The following is a 26,518-nucleotide window of genomic DNA, read 5'->3' on the forward strand; positions in this document are numbered from 1 at the left end:
AACTAATTATTTGAACATTTGTTTTAAGAATTGTTTATGCTTTAAGTTCTGATGGTAATAGCTTATGATGATTTAAAAATCATAGTAAATAATACTAATATATCATTATTTCATATTTCACTAAGGTATACATTTAATTTAAGTTTTTGTAATTCTCAAGACATACTTTTTTGTGTACTCAGTTAATTATCAATAAAAATTAACGATAAATATATATATTATATATGTCAGTTAAAAAATTTATATATTAGATTTTCGATAAATAGTTGATACATTTAAGTAGTTTATTATTTTTTGGCTGGTAAGTAATATTTAAGATAACGAAATCATGATATAAATGTAGTAAAGTAATCAGAAAAGTTGTTTTTTGGCACATTGCTAGCTATAAATTAAAACTGATAAAGTCTATAATTAAATAAGAAATTTGTTTTAAAGTTTCACCAAAACACTTGAGTTATTTTATTTTATTTTATAATCAACATTATATTGTAATAAGAAAAAACACAAATTCCTCATAACGGTTTGCTATAACTATTAACGGACATTAGATTTCAGCATCAAATAAAATGTATACACATAAATTATGTTTATTTTTAATTTTTTTAAATCAATGATTATGATGATTTAATAATATTGTATTATATTTAAAGATAATAAAATTATAAAATTATTTATAATACTGGTATTTGTTTTAACTATATATACACAAATATTATATATGTTAATGTTTTTCCTTAGTAGGTACTTAAATTTGAAAGATATTATATGAATACAACATTTTTTTTTTTAATTTATTATTTCTTCATTATAATTTGAAACAGTTAAACTGTTATCCTAAAAAAATAATTTAAATCTATTTGGCTTAAGTATTAAAATAATAGCAAAAAGAAATGTTTTTTTGGTAATAAAAAATCAAGAAGTATAAATCACAGTTTCTTGCGTTGGATTAACTTTTGAAATACTTTTAGCCACATTTAAATTTAGAAAAGTATATTAATAACTACAAATTTGTATTTGATTAAGTTTTTTAAGTTACATTCAATCGAATATATATTTAATTAATTTTCAAAGAAAACACTTAAGAAACACTGGACTTTACAAAATTATGTAAAATGTTTAGTAATTTTTTAATTGATATATATATATATATATATATATTATTACAATTATTAAATATAGAAGAAACGAAGAAACGCTTATTTATATTTAGATTTATTAGTAATAAATCATGAGTCTCTGACACAAATAAAATTCGGTTATCATGCCATTATGTTCATGAAATAACAATATATAACGATGATAATATAACGATTAGCGTCCACGCGGTTCCTTGGGAGGCCAAACAAATGTAGATAGTGTTCTCGCTTTCTCAGGCAGGTATTATGAACGGCTACTGAATCTGAATAATTTTTCATCGATTACTATTCGACCTTTATCAATTCCATGTCCGAAAATCAAATAAAAAAGTTTATACTGTGTCATAATAACATTTTTGGTTAGGTTACACTTACTAAAATCGTCCAGTTATGATTCAAACGTTTTGAATACAGACATTAAAAAAAAGCGGATAAGTCGTGGATGTCGCTCTGCTGTACAGTAGGGTACAGTACAAGTGGGTTACTGTAAATGGAGGGAATTAAATTTGAGTCCAATGATATTATATCATTGTATACGAAAAACGATTCTGAACGAATACGGTTTATCTGTCTAGGGTATAATATTATAGATTATTAAAAATTTTCAAATCTTAGATTTAAAAAAAAACATTTTTATGAATTTCTAGTTTAAAATAGTTTGCGAATTTTCGTGATTTTCGTGATTTTTACATATGTTGTCAATGTAGTAAATTATTGAAATGATTTTAAGGCTTTTAGATGATATATATTGAACCAAAATTACAAGATGGCTTTTGTGATATTTAGTGAACAATGTTAAGTGTTGAATTTTTTCTTGTCATTAGTTTTCAAGTTTTCTAAAAACGTTTAAAAAAAAATCTATTCTTCTTATTCATCATCTGGGTTAATATTATAAACTCTTTGCATGGGCTATTGTGATGAGACATTGTAGGAGATCTTTTATTGTGCTAAAAAAAAGAAAGACCATTGTTTTGGATCTACGATGAAGAATTGCAAATTTCGATCAGCACTCTAATGTAAAAATCACTAAGATATAGTTTAATATGAAAAAAAATTGTCCTTTTTAAAAATATATTAATATAGATAAATATTTTTTTTCTTATTTGAGAAACCAAAATTTTAATAAAATTTACGGACATCGTATAAACGTTATTAAAAAAAAAATCACGGGTGGTCGAATATTTGATTTTTACGACATAAATAACAAAAAATTATTTTCCAGGTACTAAAAAACAGACTTTAAAAAGTTAGGAGGTTTGTTATATATTGCGGGTTCAACCACCCGCTTTGCAATATTGAATTGTTAATTTATTTTTATGTGTTTTTACAACTAAAAAATAGATAATATATGAATATAAATAAATATTTCTTGTCTCATCCTGTTTGCCAAGTTCTACAGTATGATATTTTTTTTATTGTTTAATTAATATTCGAAAGTTCCAAATACATCGAGGGTCTTTTGAAAAAATAAAAAAAAACAATAATACTTTGTTATTGTCGATAAAAATATAATATTTTATATATCACATATTAATTATTATATTTTATATAAGTTAGATGATTCAAATTAACAAACATTGTTATTGGTTAATTATTTATTAGGTAGTTATATGATTAGAAACCTACACTTCTTAATAGAATATTATGTTAATGATGTTCGTTAGACATCCATTATTATCAATGATAGTAATAATTTGCCGCACATCATATTGTAACGTGATATTAAGCATTAAAATTTTAAACTCCATTTTTGAATGCAATAATAACATAACAAAATATCCATTAACTACCTATGGTTGATAGGAGGCCTCTTCCCTCTGTCTGATTTGATTTTATCAATTATCACTTAAGCTTATTGTTAAATAATTATATAATTATAACAGATGACGTAATAGTATAGCATTGTGTTTAAAAATATAAATCAACCTTGGTTAAGAAATGAAAATGAAATAAAAAGTGTCTTGTGATCATCATTGTTACGTGTAGTGACTATAGTAAAGACAGTGAAGTAGTATAGAAGTGATAAATATGGTAAAATTATTTAATGACTTTAAAAAAATAGCATACGATGTGATTGGGGAGAGCAACAGCTTTATCCACGTCCCTTGTTTTTGCACTCAAAAGTCAAAACTACTTATTAGTTGTGAGATTTCGGTCTTTTTAGGGACTTACTTTCTACCCATGTGATCAGGGGAACACTGACCACATGACCTATAAACCGCACCGCGTGTTGTCTCGAGAGTCAAGTCGATGGAATTTATATGTTTTGTACACGCAGTGGTTAATGAAAACCAAAGATTTATTTAAAAAGGGGGAAAAGTAAAAAATAATATTAAAAATATTATATAAATAATATAATAATAAAAAAAATGTGACAAAATATAAGGTAATCATATGGTTATATTTTACACGGTTATAAGTAAATGTTGTGTTTTAAACAACACGAATCAAATAATATAACATTAGGTACATGGCAATTACAATTCAAGAAATATATGATAATTTGGCACATGGCAAAGTGGATAAAATACAGGGAAAAAAATATATGATAATTTGGCCCATGGCATAGCGCATAAAATACAGGGGAAAAAATATACGATAATTTGGCACATGGCAAAATTATTAGGAAAGTAATAGAGAAAAATACAAGAAATAATGCTGCGGCTCCGACAAGCGGTTACCGGCACGGAATGATAATCATACATCGGTATGACACATTATACTCTTATATGTATTAAAGGAAAAGACCCACGGCTCCGCATGACGGTTACCGGCGCACCGTTGAGGAGAACCGGAGTATAAGTAGAAATAAGTTGTAGTGATACATAATCAAAATAAAAAAGGGAAAAATAATACTTAATTTTCTCGGGGCACCGTTGAGGAGAACCGGAGTGTAAAAAAAACAGTGGTGATACATAATCAAAATAAAAAAGACAAGGGGAAGTTGGGGGGAAATAATACTTGACGACGACTGTTTGTACTGAGTTGATGATGTTTGAGATGGCTTCGCCCGCCTCGGGCCCGTAGTGGTTGGCTTAGCCCATCATTTTGGCTGGTGACCGGGTTGACGACGTAGAAAGACAAAATACACCGGGAAAACGTGGTACTGTGTGCGGCGCCTCGGCTCACGAGGTATCCGGCAGACAGTCGGCAGCTCTGGGCAACAATGTGGATGGAGACGTCTGCTGTTGTAGCCGTTGAAAAAAGAAATGTCAAGCGGTCGGCGACGGCGGTGTGCCGTACGTAACGGGGAACATTTATTGCATAACACTGCGGCCATTGGTGTATAAGTGCGCGATATCTACGCTTTATTACTAATGGTTATAGGAATAAAGGTGCGTTGACTTGTCAACAACGTTAGCAATAGGTGTGTTCTGGGATTGTTATTATGATTTATAAGGCTAAAAATTCCGTGACGTTACATAGTGACTACGCTAGGCTATTATTTTACTACAGTATATTACCGTGTATTAACTAAAAACCCAGTTATCTTATTAGAAAACTAATATTGCTGAAACTGTTGAAGATTTATTTATTACTCTACGAATCAAATGCACTGTATGCTTTAATGAAGACGTTTAAAAAATCTTTTCAGAAATTGCTTTCATAGCTACTAAATATGTATTGTATTTATAATATAATGGAGTACCTACATATAGAGTTGCATGATAAAAAATTGCTAAATTTATTTTAGACTTTGAGCAATTGTGATTTTTGGTCATGTCTTTAGAATCTTATTTGAACAGAAAAATGCTTCCAATTTCAACATTGAGGATAGCTGTTTCTGTTAGAGAATTGTATCGTGTTAGCAATATGACACTATGAATATAATACAAGAAAATAAATGCTCTCCATAAGTATTTTTTCAAATAAATGGGGAAAACTAAAAAGATATGACTGTAAGAGTGTAAGATGGGAATACTTACGAAACAATAGATTTCTGTAAAATACTTTTGGTTATAATATTGAGAAAAGAAAAAACATAGTTATTTGAAATTTGAAATTTAAGCCAGTGTATTTTACTTGCCATTATTTAAAAAATATTTTAAATATTTTAGATCTATTTTATAAGCGTTTTAAATTTTAAATTTTTTTTCGATTTACATTAGAAAATTAAATCTTAAAAATATTTAGATCATAAGCTATTTATTATAGCATGGATATTTTTTTAGCTTCTTTTATACCTAACCCAATAATTAATTTGATATACAGCATAAAATATATATTAAATATTAATTGTAATAGTATAAATGTAGTAGTAGTAATAATAATAATGAGACACAATTAAAGATATACATATTTAATAATACAATGATAAATTTCAAATATCACCATAATGGTATATAGAAGGCATATAATATATCTATGTGATGATTTATCAACAATTAGTTGTTTGACTTAGCCGTATTACTAACTGGACAATAAATCACTTATTCAAATATAAATTACATACTACCATACATTTTTAATTATAATATATTCTTCAATTCGTAGAGAACGACAAAATCGTTTTTTTGTGAAGCGAAGTAGAACCTATTACAATGGTTTATCATAGAATGCAAATTTAATACAGCTATTGTAATGACCGAACTATTGAATGGCGATTGACAAAGTATGCTCGACATCTACTATACCTATATGGCTGCAGTGAAAGTTCTATGGTTTTCTTATTTAAATTAAATTTATATTGATTTTACACTTTCTCAAATAACCTATTCAAATTGAAATTATGAACAGTTCTATTAAGTGTAGAACGATAAGTACTTTTCTTGTAAATCACGTATTTTCGAGCAAGATGTAAATATATTAGGTTTAAAATGGTTTTAACCATATAGTTATCCGTGATCTATATAATTTATTATACGTTTTATTAAACAAAATAAAAATACATGTAAACAACATAAAATAATATTCAAATTTTTTTTTTACGATTTATGTGATGCTTGGTGTTGTCGCACAAATAACCCTCGTGGAATTGTCTTATAAAATTTTTTGAACACAAACAATTTTAATGTACTTACACCACTGGGCTCTACCTATTGGCCTTCTTCTCCAGCAAGAAAACCCGATATTTTAGATATATTTGTCACTAAAATTCCTAGTAATTTACACTGCTTAACTAATAACATATTAGATCTTAACCTCTGATCATTCATCTGTTATATTCAATGTGCCTACCATTGTTTTTGCACGAGTGGAACCAACTTGACTTTTTTTCCCCTTTAACTGACCGTCTTGAATTTCAAAATATCCTTAATCAACTAATTGACTTAAAAATTAAACTTATGTTAAATCATGAAATCAATGATGAAGCGGTAAATAACTTGACTATGCTAATACAATTAGCTGCTTGGGAAGCCTCCAAGCCTAATAAAACACATAATTATAGAAATAATTACTCAATAGTATCTGATCAAATTCTTTGCTTAGAGAGTAGAACAACGCAGAGCTAAAACTAAATACTAAGTCACTAGGCTTCCATCTCACAAAACAGCATATAATAAACTCGCTTACTCACTAAAAAAGGCTTTGGAAAATATAAATCATATGAATTCGAACAAAAATTACATTCTCTATCTGTCATTGATGGGAGTTTTTGGAGGGAAACTAAGCGATTACTTAAATACAAAACTGTTTCACCCCCACTGTTAAATTCTGACAACTCGCTCACTGTTTCAGATGCCTAAACGTATTCCAAGTCCACCTTTCTAAAACTTTTTATCTGCATGAGGATATCAATAATATCCCTCAACATATTATTGATGTTGAAAATTATTTACATTCTACCTTACCAAGAGCTCGCCCAGAAAAATATTTTACACCTAATGAAGTTAAAAGTATGATCTCAAATTGTTCTCGCAAAAAATCTCCAGTGTTTGATTTAATAACGACTTACTTATCGAAAAAAGCTTTCATACTGTTTACTTATATCTACAATGTTATTTTGAGACTTTCATACTTCCCTACTATTTGGAAGTTTTTGCAAATAATTATGTTTGCTAAGCTGGATAAACCTCCTGACCTCCCAACATCCTATATACCTATAAGTCTATTGCCATACTTCTCAAAAATCTGTGAAAGACTCATTCTCAAACGTATTTATCCACACATAATATCAAAAAATGTACTCCCGTCCTTACAATTTGGCTTTAGAGCCAAACACAGCACCGTACACCAGGTCCATAGAGTAATTGATGCAATCTCTACCTCTCTTGAAAACAAATGCTACTGTAATATTGTGCATTTTTAGACATCTTCCAGGCATTTGAAAAAAAGTCTGGTATGAAGGACTTCTATTTAAACTTCGTGAATTTCTTCCTCCTACACAATTTCTACTAATGGAGTCATATTTTACAGACCAACATTTTCAAATACGTCATAGCCAAAATTAGTGCAGGAGTACCCCAAGGAAGTGTACATTCTAATATCTTATTTAATATTTATGCTGCCGATCAAACTTCAACATAAAATACTATTGTTGCTGATTATGCTGACGATAAAGTCATATTTTCAGTTAGTCATAATGATCCACTAATTGCTTCACGAAATTTACAATCCCACCTAAATCTACTCTCAGAATATTATGCCAAATGGAAAATTAAATTACACAACAATAAATCCATTCACACAACTTTCACCCTAAGACACGGACTTTTCCCTAACGTAACTATAAATAACTTACCTATCTCTGCTCTTGACACTGTTAAATACTTAGAGGACTAAACCTCGATAAAATACTAACATGGCAAAATCATAAAAAAAGAAAGATTTATACTTATAATGCCCGCTCACGTTCTCTAAAGGTATTACTTTATAAAAATAAAATCACATCTTTAAAAACAAAACTTCAAATATACAAATCACTTTTGAGACCCATATGGACGTATAGTATCCAACTATTTGGATCGGCTTAAAAATAAAATTTAAATAAAATTCAGGCTTCCAAAATATTATCCTTCGTAAAATCCTAAATGTCCCACCCTTTATCGTCTCTAACATGACCTTCTACAAAGAACTAGGTATAAAAAAAGTAGAAGATGAAGCTGCTATTTTCTATAAACGATTTTATAATAAATTAGAAAATAATGAAAATCCTCTAATAAAAGGCTTACATATCCTGTCACTTCCTGAAAATCCCCGTTGCAGACTAAAAAGAAAATGGATCATCTAACTTAATCCTAATAAGTTGTAAGTAGGTAATTACATAATAAACAAGCTAAGTACTACTGATGGGTAACTTCTTATTTACGTAACTCCATAATGTTTTGTTACCCTAATCTCACATATACTTATTGTGCTTAATTTGTATAGATTGTATATTTCTTAAAACTGTTGCTTATAATATGAGAACAGTTTATGCAATTTTAATATGACAGTTACACGTTATAATGTCATGTATTTTTATTATATACAACACAAATTTATAATTATATTAGTTAAATTGGTAGGATATTAACGATTTAAGCATCACAATAATTTAGATTAAGTGACATTTACTGATTCATGATTTTGTGAATGGTACCGATTTTAGTTATTTTGTTGTAATTCAAAAAATATTATTCATAGAGAATATTATAACTTTTATTATAACCTAGATATTTGGTTTATAACTATATTAATTACTTTACACAGTAATATATTCATTGAAATATTGAATACCATAAATATATAATGTTATAATATCGCATCATTCTATCGTATAGATAGTATAGGTACTTGTATGTTAATAGCTGCTAGTAATATCATAATATGAAATTATATAATAAGTATTATTATGCTATAAATGCGATTTGTTTTTCGTAAAACTATGTTTAACCCACCTAGTATAATTAATAGAAAAATAAATTTCTAATTGAAGTATAAGTAAAACATTTTTAGAAATATAGGCTTGCAGACTGTCCCCGCTCAGAATATATTTTCGTCGTACACCATTATTTATTATTGAATATAAATTTAAAACATCCATTACTGCAGTGACTCAATGTCGATGTACACTCAACGGTTTTTGGGAATTGAAATGTTTTTGTTGTTTAGTCTGTGTTATTTCATACAGATACAATTTATTGTTATTTTTTTTCTTTTTTACAACAAAAAAGTGCAGGCATCAATCATGTAAACACCAAAACTCATATTAATTCTTGCTGCAAATAAGAAACGTTATTGTTTGATCACCATAGTATTTTGGTGTTTTATAATAAAATTATTGAATTCTAAGCCTCTATTGTTGGGAATATATTTTAATAAGTTTTTTTTACCTTTATCTCCTATTCAAACGTTTATAATTTTACCATATTGTATCAAGGTATTGGAACTAGTCTGACAAAAACCAATGGAAAAAAAATGTGTTTCCGACGTATTACAATATTATCAAAACAGGCTTTCGTCCCATCAAACATGGCCAATTTTTTACCATTCGCTGGTCAACAAAACAAATAACTGTTGTTTATTCTTTTGAACAAATAATTATATACTATTCTGTCAAGCTCAAACCAATATTATATTATTATCTATTCACGTTAAGAATAAAGCGTATTATTTTTTATGCGGATACGTTTATAGTGTTTCGTGTTATATATATGTTCCGTTTTCAGTAGTATTGTCTCTCTTTCCGGTCGACTACAATAATAATATATCTGAATGATTAAACTTTTCCCTAGAAATACATTCTGCTTTAAATTTCATAATCTTCCTCGAAAAAATCGGCATATTATATTATCATTGTCATGCATAAAATATCCATGACATTTTTGAACAAGCATTATCTTATCGTTTTGTTTCGTATAATTCGTATATACTCGTTCGTGTCTTGCACATTACCTGTAATAGCCTGCCTAGTGCCTACCTAATACTTTATAGACGGTAGTGATTTAATGTCACGATTGATGGGTATCAGCTGCAGGTACGATCGCAGTTTAAATTTAACGACCATAATATACCAATAGTATTTCGATAGTAAATTCTGCAGGTGAGTAGGCAGGTATATTAAGAAATATATGATAATTACAATGATGTCAATATGGTAATATCCAATATTCTATGCGTACACGATATTATATCGTCGATATAATATTATAAATTTATGTATATTATATATGTATACGGAAGATATTTTTAAATATTTTTTTCTCAAATATCTGACAGGTAATGCTTGAATATTGTAAGAAATTATGAGAAATTGAACAACGTAGATAGTTCAAAAATGCATCATCGATTAACGGATACCATAATAAAAAAATCACATTTAGACAGTACCTGTATAAAGCATGAAAGAATATTCAAATTCCACGTCTATTGGACGTTCTATTCAAAAAGTCATTCTTTAAATATAATATTTTTGATTGATATAATATTATCAAGAACAATAGATTATAAAATGTTTATAACGCAGCTTTGTACGTAACTACTTGTATTTTAAATTCTTTGAACAAAAGAAAAATTAATTGGTATATTTATTATTTTGTTTTATTTGTATTAATTGTATATTATCTCATCTGTAAACATTTTCTCAGTTAGAAGAAGTGCTCAAAAAGTTTCAGATACCCATACCTAATGCCTTTTAAAGTGAACATATAATTTTTACGTAATATAGTTACTTTGAAAAGGTATATCTACACATATATATTTATATAATATATATATATATATATATATATATAATTTTAAATATTTTTAATAATTGTTGGTGAAGCTGTTCCAGTGATCAATACTCAATTTTTCTGTCTACTACCCAGCTTTTTATAATTGTATATTATATCAATTGTCAAAATTGCTGTTCTCTCTAGCTTCTGTAACTTTATTTGTGTCAGTCGATATTTAAATTTTAAATATTTTTGTCCATAAAACACTTCTACACGCTCATATGTTTCAAGGAAGTAAATCAAAATATTTTAGAGTGTGAAATGTGTAACTTAATATTTTGGTTCATGTTAATTGCATGAATATAACACTGTATAAATTGTAGAAAATAGATAAAGGCGGTACTATATACTGTAGCTTAGTACCTTATGGTTATTTTTTTAATTTATTAAATCTTCAAATTAATAATTAAAAATATATTGTCCATTTATATTATTTTGATAATAATTACAATTAATTACCATCACGAGTAGTGCATTAATTGTGTTTTTATTTTTTAATGATATAATTAATTAAATCAGGTGCATACTCAAGTCACAGGGAGAGTAGTATATGCTTGTGATATTCCTCAGCCGGATTGGCTACATTTAATAGGACTGGTATAGTCCGATATGAGCTACTATGTAATTTCTTGCCAACTGGCAGTGATGGGACTAATCAGAATATTTATCAATAATTTAAAAACAATTATATCTACTAATTACCTATACCACAGAATAGATAAAGCTATTACCAATTATAATATTATATAGTCATATAATTGAGTATATAATATATAGTATACAATATACACTCAATCTTAATTTATAATAATATTGATAAATGTATTCTGTAAAAATATTGATTCGTTTGATGCATTTCTTATTTAGTTTTTTTTTTTTTTATTACCTATATATTATGTATAATTTTTATCGTATTTATCATTAAACATTAATCCATAGTGTATTGTAAAGTCTTAAGAACATATTATATTTTTAGTTTTTTTAAGTGACATTTAAATTATAAATGAAATAATATTCTCAAAATCACCTTATCCCGCTATCTAAATATTAGTTATAGTATTAATATTGATACAATTTATAGTATATTATCTCTGAATAGACACTAAAAACTAAAATATTAAAATATTATACAACGAATCAACCACAAAAAGAACTCTCGTGGGAAAAAATCGTATCATGGAAAAATTCGTTAAATAGGATTGATGAAATTTGATTCCAATTTGGTTTAGTCCTCAGACAGATTATTTTTTTAAATAGAAGATCTCCTCAAATGGAAGTTTGTTGCATGGAAGTTGTATTATTATATTATTTTTACCTATTCATTATTGATCACAACAATTCCAGTGGCGTTCCAATTTCACTGATTTGGCAACGAACAATTTGGGTAAGTATCAAATATGCACTCTGTAGTTTCATGAACCAAGGGTTTATAAGAGTTTCTGGAATGGAAAGTTCCCTAGATATAAATAAATAAATAATCTAAAAATGTTGTGAGTATCATACCTATATGATTTCCAAACCAAAATTGGCAAGTTTAAATATAATATGAAGGGAAATAATTGCAAGTTTGACTTGTATCACAACTACCGCATAATATGATACAAAAGTCTCTCAACTTGTCAACTTGTATAGTATACTAATAGTAATATTGTTTGTAGATATATTATGTAGTACATTTACCTTTTATCTATGCATTATTAATTTAATATTGATCATTACATAAGAGTTATCATATATTTTATCTTCGCTAGCAAATTTCTGGGTATGCCACTGAGTTGAATAAGAAAAGAATTATTATTATTAGGTACTTTATTACATTATTATTTTAGACATAAATTTGTTCAAATTGTATTGAATCACATCATTATGTAATACTACTATAAATGCATCTTTTTTTTTTTGATAATTGTTTAATGTTTTGTATAAATTAAAAATAAAATATGATTATAAATTTTTTTTTTTAAACGATTTGGTATTTTTCTACCCTACTAGTAAGCTAATACATATATAACTATGAGTGATAGATAAATTAAACCACACTGAAAATAAAAAATGTCAAGTAAAAAATAAATGTGTTGGACGTATGTAAGAAATTGAGTTGACAAAAAAAAACCTAAAATCTACAGTGACAGCTTAATTCAGTGAATAGTAGAGACAGCATAAAACCTAAAATAAAGAAACTGGGTCAAATAAAGGAATGGAGGAAAAAGGCGTAAAAAAAATGTTTCACTTGAATTTGGTCGATGAAAAAATACACAAATGGCTAATTTAAAAGCAATAATGTCAATAATACATATATATGTACATAATATGCGAAACATAATAATATGTTATAATATAACCACTACACAATTTTACACTCCAAAACTATTTTATTCATATCAAAGTATGACTCATGAAAAACTGGTTATTGTAAAAAATGTAAATCTCTCTCATACAATATATAAGACATTTTCATCTTGCCAGTATGCATATAATATTTATATATATTATATAAGGATCATAAAATAACATGTTAATGTTTAGTTCTACTTATTGCGTTAAGTTTTGGAAATGGTAATTAATAAGTAATTAGAAGCTTAACACTATACGTTATGGTGGAGAAATGAAATAATTAAGTCTCGAGGACATCCTTTTATTGGGTAGTACTGGATTGCCGGAGAGTGGTGGCCCTATGTCAAGATGATATAGTTGACACGGCACACATGTTAGATGTCATCGCGATGCCATCTTGTTGGTATTCGGTAAATAGTTTTCTTTTATTTCTGCGTAAATATATAAACAAAAATATGGTCTCGGAGACCGATGGCCTAGAGGTCGCCGGAACCCTGTACAAACATGGGAATGTCTTACAATATTATATATTATACCGACTCATGGTATATAAATAAATCGGGTGGAGGATGAGACTTGATCAAGTCGAGCCCGCTTATAAAAGTGGTATCTGTTCCACAGGTCTCGTCTGGATAAGCGTGGTATACACAGGCGCGCTGGGGGGTAACCTAATCCTTAAAAGCGCGATTTTGGTGTTCACGGAGATTCGACCTTATCAGCGCCTTGCAGTCCGTGGAGGATTCGTCAGCTGGTCGTTGAGTAGGTTTCAGGATTGTGGCGGTTGTGCACTCTGGCGTCGTAACTGGTTTACTACCGGCGGTGGTTGGGGTTAGGCTACAGTTGCTGTATGCCGTTGGTGACAATACCGTGCTGCAACTAAGTTATTCGATAATGAAATGGTCGTTATATGCAATTGGTAGCACTTGGTGTGTGGTGTCTTGTTTCTTCGAGTCTATTCGTGTTGTACTGTTATATATTAACAATTGAAAGTTAAGATGTAGACTGACTTAAGTGTTGTAACAGCACAGGTATAATATATAAACTCTTTTTTATGGAAAACCCAGGTGGCAGTTTGCTGAATTTAAGAGTGACGAAGGAATGGCACAACTTTGATATAGTGCCAGTTACTTGCTTAGTGCGTTTTTCATTCATCAGTCTCTTGAAACTTATTTCTTTACAAATCACTTTTGTCAGCTATGTTTTTCTGATAAACGTATGTGATTATATTGTTAACATGTTGTTTCGTACATAGCGTTGGTCTAGAAAAAAGAAATTTTTAGGTTTGTGTTACATAGAACCTGCTGACTTGTGTGCTCATATAAAACATATTTCTAATAAATATTAAATTGTTTATTTTATATTTTAAATGTCCAATTAATTGCTGTGTCTTGTATCTGAAGTCCATGACGTGTTCCATAAATAAAACGATAACTTGGGATTTTATAATATTTTGTTTAATTCTAAATACACCCAATTTGAATTATTTTTTATTCAAAGCAGTGACTCTAAAAAACACAATAAATACAAAGCCAAAAATGTAACTTTCCTAGAATATAGAAAAAATGTTTTAAAAAAAGAATTAAATACAAGAGTTAAGTGTGATATAACTGTACTGGATATTTTTAAATTGTAATGCTGCGTCACTAAAATAAATTATTACGTTCAAAAAATGTATACTAAACGAAGGTTGATTTATCCGAATACTGTGGCCGGGATTTTTTTAACAACGGTTTTTTATTACTATTCTTATATTTTGTTTTATTTAAAGTTTACTACTGTAACCTAAAATTCAACTTAGATTTGAGGAGTATGGACAGGACACGTAGATTATGTTTGACAAATACATTACAGTAAACTACTCAATGACGAAGGGCACTCGACACCAACTGAATAGCAGAGTGGTTACCTACTTTCCATCTTATTTTTCTTTCAAAATGTTTAAATTTACTTCTTTCGGAGTAGATTCCTATAAATATTTAATTTAATTTATTCTCATTATTGCGTAGAAAAGTTTAAAAAATAGTAAATGTATAAAATTAACTAACAATGTTTTTTTCTCCAAAATATAATCATAAAAAATATTTATAATTAGTAAATTGCAACGATTATGGACCTTTCTAGAATTAATTTTAATATATTTTATACAATAAAAGAGATCAAGCAAAATATATTAAAACAACTAAAACAAATTCGGGTTTTAAAAATGTCTGATTTGCATTAATATAAAAGTATGGTGAAATATCATCAACATTTATATTTTGTTTTGAATCATTGAATGATCTTTAGTTTGGCAATTAATGTTAAAAAAAAAAATCACTATATAAGTTATAATAAATGAATAATAATTTTTTTTTTTGAACTTTACAATTTTTCATACTTTTTATTTTTGTAATGGTATCAAAATAACTTCAAATGAATTTTAGACAAAAAAAAAATAACCATTGGTAAAAACAATGTTAGGTCTCAAAAATAAACCAATGCTGTTGCTGGATCCGTTTCCCATAACATTGTTTTGGTTAACTTTGTGGATGGAAGTTATAGCAAAAACAAATGAACCAAACAATACGATATTAGACACTAGTCAATTGTGGTATATTGGATAAATAAATAAATACCAGTGAAATGGAGGGAGCAATTACTACGTGCAATATTAAAAAGTACAGACTTTTTAGATTTAACGGTCTGTAAAAAAATTACACAGTATTTACAACAAAACGTCTGAACATAAAATAAAAATAAAGAACAAGTTGACTAGAGAAATGTTTATAGTGATACACTTAGCTTCTTTAGCCTGAAGCTGAACATGAGCACAAACATTCCGTAATTGTGTAGACACTTTTTTGCGATACATTAAAATAAAATATAAAGTTTGCTTGTAACTTGTAAGGTGTATTTAAAAAATGAATTATTTATTTATTTAATTCAATAATTCAGAAATAATAATAATTTATTAATTGCTAGCTTAATTACTAATGTTTTTTCATTCAATACTTGTTTCATTAAGTGTATGGTGGTAATAAAAATTCTTTGACTAGAAGTAATAGAAATCCGCTCATGAAGTCATGGGCTATGGCACTTTAACATTACATTATAAAATACATTTATTATGATGGAAATATCATTTTCGAATGCACGACAATATTGTAAGCAAACTAATAATAACATTCTGACATTTGATATACCTTTCTACTTATATTGTAAATACAACTTTGTTGTGATCAAGAAAATGTCTTGAATAATAGAAATAATAATAATATGTATTACATTTATTTTTACTGACTCGTCTTGTTCATATACATAGATTAGAATGTTGGATTAAAAAAAAAAAAAAAAATAATAATAATAATATTCATATTCTTAATAAAGTAAATGATACAAAAATGTAATAATATTTACTGCTTATTGATTTATGAAAATTTGATTTACGCAGAGTTATTTTTCTACGAGTGAAATCATAAAAGGCTAAAATAATGTTACAAACAATAGTATAATAGGAATTCACCTGGAAAATATATATTTTATTATTCAATAAAATTACAACACTAAAGTCTTCATTTACATCAATTAATAATTTTGAAATTATAAAGATACCTAAAATTGTATTTGAATAAATGCAAATAATGTATACGTTGGTAAAATCTATCAGTTAAATCAAACAAAATGAGGAAATAGATATTATTTTTTTTAACAATATTGGTTTCAATCATTCGTTTACCGTAACAATAAATTAATAAATATTTTTAAGTCCGAGCAATGGTCGTTGAAGCTAAGGTGTTGTGCAATGATTGTCAACTTGCTCCGGTTGTAAGTGTTAATACTGTCCAGTAAGTGCCTTATGGGGGACCGATCGATAGTTCCAGCTGTTCCTCGGGATCATCTAGGGACGTTCCAACACTTAGTGAGCAAAGGGCTCTAGCACCAGCTAGACTGCCCGAAATTCCGCTCCCAATTTTCGAGTGTGACTACCAGAACTGGCCTGCCTTCCGGGATAGGTTCAGTACGATAGTGGCTAAGGACTCTAATATTTCGAATACAGTCAAGTTCTACTACCTTATAGGATACCTCCAGGTAGATCCACAAGAGATTATCAAGGGGTTTACCATTTCGAACAATTCGTTTACTTTGGCATGGGATGCTTTGGTCGAGCGTTATGATAAACCGCACATATTGGCTTCATCAATAATCGATAAATCAATCTCCACTCCTGCCGCTGCTTCATAAAGCCATGCCGCTCTGCAGGCTTTCCTGTCGGTCTTCCAGATTCCAGGACTTGGCATAATTTCTGTTATTTTCGTTGGCGGCGAGTTGTTTGCCTACATCCTCTAGACGATTGTTCGAATCGGAAAATAATGAAGAGTATCCTTCCGTTCAAAGCGTTATTAAATTCGTCAAGTCACGGTTGCAAGTGCTCGAAAATACTGGGATACGATCTTCAGGAAGTTCTTCCAAACTTACCAAACCGAAACCACAAGGATCTCGTCATGCTCGGCATGTTCAGATTATCTTTTACAACCTCAAGCTGTGAGTATTTTAATTTTTAATATTAAATATTGTGCTGTTTTCCTATTTGTAAACAATGAGACTGTTTGTAAATTTGTGATAATTTTACCAGTTAGGAACAAGGGTTCCTAAAATATAAATGCTTTCAGAAAATATTATTTATATATTACCACTGAAAAAAAAATAATATGTTATTGATCCTATCATAACCTATCATGCTCATGCTCAAACATATTTAACTGTTAATGTTTTTACAAATGGTATATTGTTATTAATTGCTCCATTGACAATTGTAATGGTCATCGACCAATGTCGCCCTGTTGTAAAACCCCGATCATCGCTCTGTTTAACCGTTCAACAACATAACGACTCAACCACTCATCTGCTCAACCGCTCACCTGCTCAACCACTCATCAGATCAACTGCTCCGTTCAACATCGATTTGCTCGTCTGCTCAAGTACTACGTCGAACAGTTTCATTCAACTGTTCTAAAGTTTTGTCCATTGACTCAATAGCCTGGTTCATCAGGCCAACTGCTCCGCTCCGCTCAACAGCTGCTCATCTGTCCAACTGTCTTGGATTCGGCTACTGCGTCCCACTGACCGTCTGATCCGTTCGTCCCCTCGACTGCTACATCTCCTTCAGCAAAATTTATTCGAACTGTTCTGTTGCAAGAAAGCGGTAACTTGCAATGGGAAGTATGTTCGACCATTTTGCACTTACAAATGGTCCCCGGGTTTTGGACATTTGTTCGTTGACCACGATTGGTCATTTGCAAAGGTGGCAACACTGAATTGCCAGCCGCCCGGCTCCGGGCAACGACGCTCACGTCGCCGGTAACGTGTTTTTCGAACGTCCGGCTCTCGCGTTTTGATCGTCCGCCTTGCTCGACATATGTTGCTCTGTTTTTTTTATCGTGTTACACACTACACAGTACATACTAGCTCGTGGTGATCGCCATCTTGTCGCCTTGTTATTATATGTTCATTGTGCTCGACGATTATCCGCGCTCGTTTAATTATTGTGATCATATTGCCCACGCTCACTGCGATCGTCAGTCGGTATATTTCGCGGCATATACCATTGCATACCACCATTCGCTGCGGTTATATAAATTGTACTCCGCTGCAGAACGTGCAATCCACGTGTTCCAGTTCCGGTTCTTAGCAGCTCAGCCCAGCAGATCAGCCTTCGATCCACATCCAGCTTCGGTGTTCAGAGCGGCGATCCTCTTCTCTCCCCGTTTATATACTTGTACACTGTTTATTTCCATATTTTTATGTGCATATAGTTGTTATTATTTTATATTGTATAATTATACTGCTCTGTAATAATATATTTATGTCCATGTTCCATATATTTATTTAGCATATTATTTATCATTTAATTATCTCTCTCACTACGGTCCAGAGGACTAGGCGATCGGCGTAGGTACGCTTTAGTAAGGCCCGTCGGCGCAAACACTGCTATTATGTTGTATAACTATTATTCCTGCGTGTAATCAACTGAAAGGTTTGGCAATGTGTGTGCGTGTTTTTGCACATGCGTGTGTGTAGGTTGAAACTACTTTAATTAAAATTTGAACGTTTATTATTATTGACTATATGATCATTATTGGGTATGGAAGTACGATAGTTGAAACAATATGTTATACTGTTTATTGGTATCTGCAAATGAAATCTATAATATCGATAAATTATTATAATAATATTTATGCAAATCAAAAATAATATTTATAAAAGAGTAAATTCTATCGCTTCTGGTTCAACAATAATATTTGTGAACGAATTATACACAAATATTCCTAAAAATGATTATAATGACGTATTCCATCGCTAAACCACAAACGCTAGACCAAAATGACTTATATAAGCATTGGTAATGTTGCAGAACAGACGCGTTAATACATATAATCACAAATTTGGATCAAAGGCAGAAAATGGCATTCAACAATTTAATTTTAGAGCACAACCTTAAAATATTATAATAAAATAGATGGTAAGGACGCCCTCTTTCTATAATACCATAACATATACTATCCAGTTGAATACTCGACAATCACTCATCTAGTTATCAAAGCCATTATTATTATTATTTTTTTTTTTTTTTAAAGTTGAAATAATGAAATACCTGTTTTTATAAACACGATAAAATCAAAACACAAATAGTATTTAAAATAATATATTAATTGAATTGATATAACATAATATATTATAGAGACCACAACAGCTGATTCAATTGCCTAAAATGCATATATTCAAAGCACAATAAAATAATACAAATTGATGACTAACAAAACTACAAAAGGCCTATACAATTATCCACTGATTTACAATTCAATTAAAACAATAATGATTAGAGGTCCTAGCTATTACGACAATAAATGGATTCAGACTAAACGAGCCGAATCGCGTACGTTATTAATAATGGTTTGTGGTTTAATACTACTATTATGTAAGTAGCAAAAACAAAAATGACTCACAAATGCATGTGGTAAATTTAGATAAATTTAGTATTAAAAAAATTTATTTATTTAGAAACGGTTTTAAATCTTCAAAAACTAAAATTTAAACTAGTCTTAGATGAGCTGTAGGTAATTCGTGAATTGTTATTCGTAGTCTTTATTTTACATTACCTAATAAACGGTTCGGTATTTTATTCTACACTAAAATGTATCAATTTCTATCTAAATGACACATGTGAAATTTATGATAATGAGAGAGAGAGAGAGATAAACGGGGTAATGCTGAAATAAATTTATAAAAGTTGTACATGCATCAAAGATTTTTTTTTTAACTCATCTATAAACTTATACAAAAAATAATGTATAGGTACGTTTTAATCGACTATTGATGTTTTTCTTTCGTACAAATTATTATTATTTTTATAGTAGGTAGCTATAGTTTCAAATCACATTTGATATTGTAAGTAAGACGCGCACTATTTTTTATTACCAAAAAAATGGTCAATATAACAATTGTATACTGTATATAGTCTATATATTGTATAACAATAGATGATATAATGATGATCTCCGAAATTTTCGTCAATCGTCCAAAAAAGTAAATAAATACTATCAAGTTGTACACATCACGATATCTCATTCTTAACTACAGTGCGCCAAATACAAACACACTCTGCAATAATATTTTCAGTATGAGCTTTGTCCAGATTACAACAAACACTAAATAGCTTACAGTTTTATTGTGGAAAAACTATTAGCGTTCAATTAGTGTGTGCAACATATGGTCCACTGCATTGGCGTCTGTGAACTGTATTTCCTATTCGATCCAACCTCTCTCTTCGCGTATATATAATTGGTAAAAATGTTTTTCTATCAAGCGCTATATTCGACTACAAAAACCACCACCGTTCGAAAAGTTCATCGTGGCGCCAACATAAACAATACAAAAAAAAAAGAGAGATGGACAGCCGACAGACAGAGGATACAAAAATAACATCGCTGTGTGTCGAGCACTCGCGTTTCGTTTTGCTCGACACGACGGCCGTATACACCACAGTCTGTGTATTGTTGTTATTATTTATTATCGTAAATTCGAACGCAGTCATTTTAGATTATCACATTAAAAAACACAATACATTTTGAATGGGTGAAAAAAATCGTTGACATTCGTGAAAATATTATTTAGTTATACAAAACTGAATATATCCTCCCACCGTGTTTGAAATCAATTATTTTTTTAAATTTTTATTCCATAATTCATAATATCTAACTCTTAAATGGCAAGTAGGTAGCAAATGCTTTATGCTTTTTTTTTTAAACGATTTTATATTTTATTTATACAATATTTTATGTTATAACTATTCATTATTAGCAAATACGATACATTTTATATTGATTCAGTCATATTATTTGTAGGTATATCAATTTTCAATGATTTTTGAAATTTCATTGAAATACCAAAACGAATTTCATTAAATTCCAGATTGCCTTCAATTTCTTTTACTTTATTGAGATAGTTTTTCCTCGAGTTTAAATTAACTTATACAGTAATCAAAAAAGAAAATAAATGTTCTGACTGTGAACAAATTACAAAACTTCTTACTGATACATAAAAGGTAACACAAAATTGTTTAGCAAGTCTTTTGCTACATAAAATTATAATATCAGAAAAAATGTGACATTGTAAATCCATTATATTTATATTTTTTCTCAGAGTCTATTATTACCACGCTATCAGTAACAAAGAAACACATGTCGTTGGATTTTTTCCATTGGTTCTCAATTCTCAGGAGACCTTCATTTTGAGCTCTTTGATCACATATAGGTACTATGTTGGTTACACGATTTATCTTCTTCGTAAAACTGTAAAAGTGATTATTTCGTATTTAAGGTACAACCATAATTTTCCACCGAATCCATTGATAAAAACAATCGACAACAAAATCTCGAAATTATTTACACTGTCCAGTGTACCATAGTAGTGTTCCTTAGTTCACCTTCAGCCAAATGCACCTACATTAGGTATATATATTTACTACATCAAATTACGCGTGAAGATCATTTTATTGACTTAAGGATCTATGTAAATTTTTAGAAAATATTGCTACGATATTTTTATAACAACTATTGACATAATATATTTGCATGTTCAAAATCATTTGTATTCAATATTACCGATTTAATCTAATGCTATCACTTCATGCTGATGATTTCAAACTTAAGCACATTTTAACAAAAATTTACCCGAGTTAAAAGACAGCACCACTAAGTGGACGTATCTATTTCATGCATCCCTCTCTACAACTCTAATATTTTAACTAACACATTAGTAGTTTGAGAATTTTAAAGTTTAATCTGATTTGTTTTTCCAATCGCATCTTTCAGTTTCTACCATAGGTGAAAACTCTTTTTTTTTAATAAAAATTAATTTTATTGTCGTTTTTCTGAGATATACATGTTATGCATAACATTTTGATAATATTAAAAATAAGACAATTATTTTTAAGAAAAATACTATACAAAATCAAATATAATAATATATGACATGATGCATTGTATCCATCCCGTCAAATACCACATAAGGCGAAAATATGGATCAAATAATTTATTTAAATCAATATAAATTGTCAAAAAACTTGTAAGTAATAACACATTTACTATAATAAAAATAAAAATAATCGTGTGAAAAATAAAGATATAACATTAAAAGTAAATTCACATAATAATAATTGATTTCTATACTACTTGCAAATCACGTATGTATCAAGAAAATTAAAGACAAACAAAAATGTTTTTAGTAAGATTTAGTGGGTTATGTTATGTCTTATGGGAACTTTTCAGATTTAATTAAGGTTTTCTGCACACTTCATTGCAAATATTTGGTATATTTATTTATGTAAATTAAATATATCTAGGGTATACTTAAGTAATTTAAAATCAATTACCTATTCTGTATATTATTATAACATATATGTGAAATAAACGCAACAATAAAAAGGGATTCTTAAAAAAAGGAGGCGCACCATCACATAATCAATATAGCTTATTATAATCAAATTAAAATAGTTTTGTTATTTAACATACATAATGCTGGAATGAATTTAAATTATTGTCGAAGTAAATTTTTGAAAATTATATTGAAACAAAGCTTTATGAAAGTATTAAAATAATTTTATATTGTATAAACTAAAACGTAACACATGTTGGTTGAAAACATCAATAATAAATGTATGTATTAATAATTGATTAAGGTTATGTAATAAAACATTTAATCGAAACTTTGTAGATGCAAAGAAATATCACTTGAAATTGTTACACCAAACTTTTGTTTGTTCATTAAATAATAGAATCTTCGTTATTTATTTTTTTTCATTATTTCCTTTATTCTTCAAATATTTGTTAGTTGCAATGAAACAATAAAATTAATAAAATATATTGATCAATAAGAGCATAGAGAAGAAAGCGCAAGGGGAAAAATCTTTGTTAAATAGTACAAATTCCATTTTATGTCACTAATGTTTTTATGAAAGATTTTTGGTAAAAATTTAAAAAAAAAACATCGATGATTAGATTACAGCGATAGCATACATTACAATATAATATTTTCATTTAATTGACTGGTAACCTATTTTAAAAGTTAGTCAAGTGAAATTTAACATGTAATGTTATCATATTGTTTTAATAAACTGTATTGTACCGTACTCAAACCTATTGATTATATTATTTCGTATCCATATATTCAGATAAAATTAAGAACGAGTCTTATTTCATGTATTGGATTTTATCACTATCAGGTTTAAGTACCCAATACAGCAGATTATTATACACATTAAATAATATATCCACTCATTGAAATCTTACAAATAAATAGCAAAAATGATATTTTATCTCATCCACAATTTTAGCAATAGGTACCTATAGACGTATTACGAGTAGTTGATGAAAAAGAACATAATATTTTAATGCATGTTCATATTTCAAAGACTGCTCTTCGGGTTACCACCTAGATTTACTTTTTTTTTTTTACTATATGACTTCTGTAGTGTTCGTATGATAAAAAATGTAATTCAATTTCAAATTTGTTAATAAATTATGTTAAACTTAAAACTATTTTTTTTTTTTATGAAAAAATTGTATTACTCATATATCAGCCATTAACTGAAAAAAAATTATATTTTATATTTATAAAACAGTTCAGAGTCGAGCATAATCGTAATAAGTTAATGCACAACTCATTTATGTTATGATCTTTGTTTGTGATCTGGATTTCTATAATTATGTTTGACAAAATTCCACCAATACGTAAAATAATTAATCAAAACCGTTCAATACAGTAATCAGCTACCAGTGTTTCCACTACTAAGCGAATCGTATCTTCATTTACTAATTTATTCTCCAGTCCGTGATGATTAAAAAACAAAATACGACTATCTCGTATCTATAACACTAACCATGTTACCTACAATCATCAAACCGTATCAAATGTATCGAGTTATAAGTTTGTGAACTTGGCACACAGACTTATTCCAACTCAATTCGAATAAATCTGCTCATTAAAAAGCACGATCTTGTTAACGTTGTTTTGTAAATAATTTGCAACAAATTATAATACTGATAAAAAAAGAAATAGAAAATCGCTACAAATTAAAAAAGGTCCACACGACAAGAAATAAACATAGTTTTAGGTTGCCAAGTTAACGTCACTCCTCGACCATTTTGACCGATAGAAAACAAACCACTGCCAACATTTATGTGATACAAATTTTAAAGATACACCATTATTTGGATGCAATCAGATAAGATCAGAACTCTAAGCTTACGAAAATTACAGCGATTACAAAATAATTTCACTCTTTCCACATACTTTCAGTATATCGATCACTTCAATATTTCAGTATTTTTCTCGCATTGATAAAATCTTTGTCAAACGAACAACTAAATAATAATCACATTAAATCATAGTATTCAACTTCCGTGAATTGGTAAAAAACTACTCCATCAAAATACCAAATATGGTTCACCACAATATTCGTTGTGAGTGTACAATTTATTACTTTATATAATTAATTTCAAGAGAACCTAAAGACTGTTTATCTTTCATATTATGTTTTCAAAAACAGCAAACAGGTGTTCTTCGGGCTCTTTATTCAAAATTAATTTCTTTAAATAATATAAAACTTCCAAATTAAATTATTCGTTAACCAACGTTAACTATAATACATGTCTTTCACATCCGCTTTTAAAATACATAAACGGCGTCCACCATTAAAATATAATATTTTAACATACAATTATTATTAATAAGTTTATTTTTAACTTCACTCCTATAAAATATTACCATTAATTATTTATTAAATATTAAAAACCTATTGCTCTATAATAATATTAGCTGCATTTGTATGATTATTACTTAAATTAATAAAATAAACACTTTAACACACGATGGTAGTTTATCATCTATTTATAATTTATAGTACGATAAAAACAAATAATGCCAACAGTTTTGAACTACAGTGCTTTATGCAGAACACTTTTATAAATATAAATATAACGAAAACTCTTTATAACGAAACTCGTTACACCGAAAAACTCTATATTACGTAAATAACATTAATTTAACTTATAATGGTTGGTTTGATTTAAAACTTATTAATTACTCTCTATTACGAAAACTCTCAATAACGAAAGAAATCACATGGTCCCTTCAGATTCGCTATAGAGAGTTTTCACTGCAATTATATATTATATTTTATAAAGTCTGAGTGTTACTGTTGGGCGACTTCTCACTTCTCGTCTCCATGTCTTTTACATAATAATATATAGGTATACATATATATTTTCGTACATATGATTATTGTAAAAACCATTACAGATTGTTTATAATTCAATAATTGTTAATATATATAATATGTATATATTCAAGAATAGTATATGAATGATTATAAAAAAAATATATAAAAATATATTTAGTTAGGAGTATGTATTTCAATTTATAAACATAAAATAATGCTCATTCTTCTATATTCAATTTAAAACCACCTAGCATTTGACTATTTCAAAGAAACATTCCTAGTATTTATTACGACACTCTATAAAGATAATAAAGTCTGTGCCAATTCCTATATAAAAATGTACTTTTATATTAGTATTGATTAATTTAAATAACCATGAATATTGATAATTCAATATGTTACTTTTTTCGTTAAAGTAAATTTAATAATCCTTTTTTCTCACATAAATACATTTTTTTTCTTTGTATTCATTCATTGAAACGACCTTAAGGTCTTTATCAATGCGTATCACAAATGGGTAGTAAGGAGACCATATGATATATTTATCACTATTTATATATATATAAATAAATCACTATATACAGGGGCTGCATACTAGTTGCGGTCATGACGAATTTTGAGATAAACAGATATAACAGTTACGGTCACGCCAA

General features: G+C 28.5%; 1 protein-coding gene and 1 pseudogene across 2 annotated transcripts in view; both read left to right on the forward strand.

Moving 5' to 3' along the window:
* LOC107161992 (uncharacterized) overlaps nt 1-26,518 on the forward strand; it is a 280,710-nt gene that overhangs the window by 69,743 nt on the left and 184,449 nt on the right. The gene's annotated exons all lie outside the window — the stretch shown is intronic.
* On the forward strand, nt 4,303-17,745 carry LOC149058294 (uncharacterized; annotated as a pseudogene).

The sequence above is a fragment of the Diuraphis noxia genome, unplaced genomic scaffold (assembly GCF_037042655.1).
Source record: "Diuraphis noxia isolate RWA-SAM2 unplaced genomic scaffold, SU_Dnox_SAM2 contig0002, whole genome shotgun sequence".
NCBI lineage: Eukaryota > Metazoa > Arthropoda > Insecta > Hemiptera > Aphididae > Diuraphis > Diuraphis noxia.